Source organism: Cynara cardunculus (genome assembly GCF_001531365.2).
Source record: "Cynara cardunculus var. scolymus isolate 2C chromosome LG 12, CcrdV1, whole genome shotgun sequence".
Lineage (NCBI taxonomy): Eukaryota > Viridiplantae > Streptophyta > Magnoliopsida > Asterales > Asteraceae > Cynara > Cynara cardunculus.
The window spans coordinates 39,106,319-39,110,526 of record NC_037539.1 but is presented as its reverse complement, the minus strand read 5'-3'; positions in this window follow the sequence as shown (position 1 = coordinate 39,110,526).

Below are 4,208 nucleotides of genomic sequence, written 5' to 3'. Positions count from 1 at the left end.
AAAGTATAGGATAAACTCACAATACTAGGTCTTGGTGAAATCCTAGAAAATCAAGAATGCTTGAGGAAGAAGATGAACACACTTGGATCTTGAAGACTAGGCTTGAATATGATTAGATGCTTTGAAATGGTTGGAGAAAGGGAGTAAATGCTCCAAAAATCGTATTCAATGAAGAAAGAAGAAGGAATTTCGAGTAGGAATGAGTTTATGAGAAAATTAGGGATGAAATCCGACTTTTAATATTTCTTTGCACCAAACAGGGGACCACACGACCTGTGTGATAACCGGATCCGGGTTATCACTTAAGGTAATTAATATGTGATTATTTATTATGTGCTTATGTAACAACATGATAAGTTTGGTACATTTGATCATGCTAATATGAAAGTTCTATGCATTAATAATGTATGTATATACCATGAATATATATATATATATATATATATATGCATGATATATGTTCATGGTATGTGTGTTATGTGAATACATGCATAAGATTTGTATGCATATGAGTATGCATGATTGTGGACCATACATAAATATGTATGCATGAGTTCTATATGTGAGGATATGCATTTAAAATTAAACTTTCTACCGCCTTCCATTTCTGGAAGGGTATATATATGTGAGGTATGGCTTTAAACTCTTCTTCTTGCCATTTTGAAAACTTAAGAAGAGTATTGAGAGAGCTCGTCCGGATTGCTTTTGATTTGAATCAAGCGGACTCAAGTGTGTTCAAAATTACCTCTAAAAAGATTTTATAAGGTGAGTGGTTAAATCGTTTTATGTATTTTTTTTTATGAATTGCATAAACTGAATTACATGAACTTTCACCCGGTTTAAGTGTAAAACCAGACAAATGAGATGAGCGATTTAGATATAAATAGGGTAAAAGCTTGAGCAGTTTATATGTAAACCGGACAAGGTGTTGAGCGAGTTTTATGTAAACCGGACATGGTCTCACCCGGTTTAAGGATAATCCGATCAAGTGTTGGCCGGTTTATGAGTTGAGCGATTTATGAACTTTGAATTATGCTAAGTGTTTTTAAACGGAGAAGTAGGAATACGACTAAGAGGTGTCCGGATTGTTAAATCGGACAAAGCCTCGTATTGTCCGGATTGGTAAATCGGACAAGTAATGAATAGTGTTGTCCGGATTAGTAATCCGGACAAGGTTTTGAGAATTATTCTAAGTGGTAAATCGGACACAATGAGAAGTGTCGTCCAGATTGGTAGTCCGGCCAAGGCTTGTCCGGATTATGTGTTAACTTAACATGTTGATTCTTTTAAACAAGAAATGAGAATTTTTGATAAATATGATTTTGAACTGATAATAATCCATTGACTGCGGTCTATTTTTTGTGGACATGTTTTGTGAAATATTTTGTGAAATATTTTGATGAGGAAATAAGTGTGGCATATCAAGGAGATATGTGCCATAGGATAAGGGTGGCATATCAAGGAGAGGTGTACATTTGGATATAAGGTTGGCATTTATATGTGTGTTATGTAATATAACTCTTACTATTATATCCTTTAAGATTACCGTGGCCTGGAATCTTTATTTCTTTGTGATTTAAAGATTTAGGATCATGGTTCTTATTGGAAATCATAGTCTGAATGTTATTGATGATGAAATAACAGGTTTGGCCTGAAACTTTAAATAAACCTTATTTAATTTAAAAGGTTTAAAAGTGGTACTATGATATACCTGGTTAATACATACCTAATTGGCTTTTGATATATTATTTGCAAGCAGAGAATTTGGCTTGAAAAGTAAAAGACTCTGGTAATATGCTTATACTTGTTCATATATTTGTTATATATATATATATGAAAAGTTATTTTATATAAAAAATTTGGTGATTTTCACCCTGCAATAACATAAAAGGGGAACTCACTGGACCTTTCGGTCTAACCCTTGATTTGTGATTTAAATATGTATTGCAGGAGGTGCAGACGGTAAGGGAAAAGAAAAAATATGAAAATTCCCTACGTGTATATCTGCATGGAGATTTGCTAATGATATGTATAGTATTGGTAGATAAAACTTGATAGTACGAGAATTGTATTTTGAATTTTTGGACCATGTATTCAGTACTGGTAGATTCTTGTACTAAGGGACTTATGTGGTGTATAAACATGTATTTCTATTCTATGAAGTATATGTTACATGCAATGCATGAGATGAGGTGTTACAACCTGGCCCGCGACCAAGGTAGCGGCGTAGGTCGCCCACGCGCTCGAAACACCCATAAACAGTGAGTAACACGACTTCCCACACGACTTAGGTCACGGGGGTGGTTAAATGGGCACAATGAGCTCCTTTTAATTGCATAACCCGACCCCAAACCATAAGTCATTTACCAATAAGTTTTATAAAACAAAACACATCCTAAACCATTTCCAAACCAAGATTAATCCTAACCATTAAGTTCCAAGTTAAACACTCGGTTATAAGGATATGAAAGAAGCTAGAAATTCCAGGTGTTACACCAAATATTGCATGCAACTCATGTTCATCACACTTGTATTAAAAAAAACTCGAGAACTGTTGACCTCCTTTCCGTCAACATATTGACAAGTATCTGTGCATCTTTATTATCTACAAATGACACCATATCCCTTCTAGCATTCTGATAGTCAACGGTTGTAGGATCTATTAACTCATACCCACCCTTCATAGTATCATGCATCCTACGACCTCTAGTTGCACCTATACTAGCTTGCGAAGCATTGTAAACATTCCTAAAATCAGTATATTGTAGTTGCCTTCTACTACGAGAAAGCCTCTTATTTTCGGAGTTTAACAATGAATGGCTATATTTTTTCTCAAACTTATAAACCACATAACGCCTTTTTTTTTCTTTTTATAAGTGAACATTAAATCAAAGTCTCTTAACATTTGAATTTTGATGCTTCCTATCACCGCTACAAAATCCAATGAATCAAAATTCCTTTCTGGAAGGCATACCTTGTTTACTACATAAAAAATAACTCGACTACACATCTTCAAATTTGTTTTTCTTCTTTATTGGAACGCCTCACATTAAGCGTCACTTTTCAGCTTATTTCATATATGTAGTCTTAGCATCTTCAACAAATATGATATTCATATCCAATACGAATTTCACATCATCATCTACACGCGGAATCCAAAATTTCGTGCCACCAGGAGATTCAAAATTCTCTTCATTATTAACTATAAAAAAACACAAACATCACACGTGCATATTATGCTAACAAAAATCAAGATAATTGCCGATGGAATATATGACTCTAGTGAATATTTCATATATGAAATCATAAAAGGCGGTGTCCCTATGCACACTAACAAATTCCGAGTTAAAATGAGTTCATGGAGAACACCACGAAATTTTATATATGAAATCATAAAAGGAATTGTCTGTATGCACTAAAACAAACAAATTCTAAGTTCAAATGAGTTCATGGAAAAAAACCACGAAATACTTATTAAAACTACAAAACATAAAAGCTCATTACTAACCTTGAACTCCAATAAACGATTTAAACCCATCACAAGAAACTGCATCGACTTCAACATCAGGATTCGGATTGTGTTTATTAACATCCAAACAATTGAAATCACTAAAAATATTGGACATAAATGTCTCATTCGCCATATGAGAGTAATTAAATTCATTATCTATTGTATATGCAACCCTCAAGAGTCAAACTATCCAATATTTCAACAAAAACTCATACAAATAAAAAAAACTATGAAACTAGCGATTATATTAAAAACAGTTTTAAATATGTATCAATAAAAACGATAAAAAATTAAAGAACCCTAAAACCCGTCCACTTAAATTGGAAAGTTTGTCTTTAATTAAAAAAAAGTAAAAATACATAATCGCTCTTTTATTTAATAACTAATTAAAAATAAACTCATTAGGAATCAGAAAAATCAAGTGCTGAGATTAAATAAGGCTTGCATTTGATTTGTATTATATATATAATAGTTCATATATGAACATGTTTGCCGTCTATTTATAAAAGTTACGAAACTACTTGCTCTATTTTTTGCATAACCGTAATTCTTGACCAGTCAAAGCCACAATTATTGACCAATGAAATTCGATTTTGATTGTGTGAGGGCTAGGATCAGTTCTTTAGTTTTCAAAATAAGCTTTGACTATATATCTATATATATATATATATATATATATATATATATATATATATAT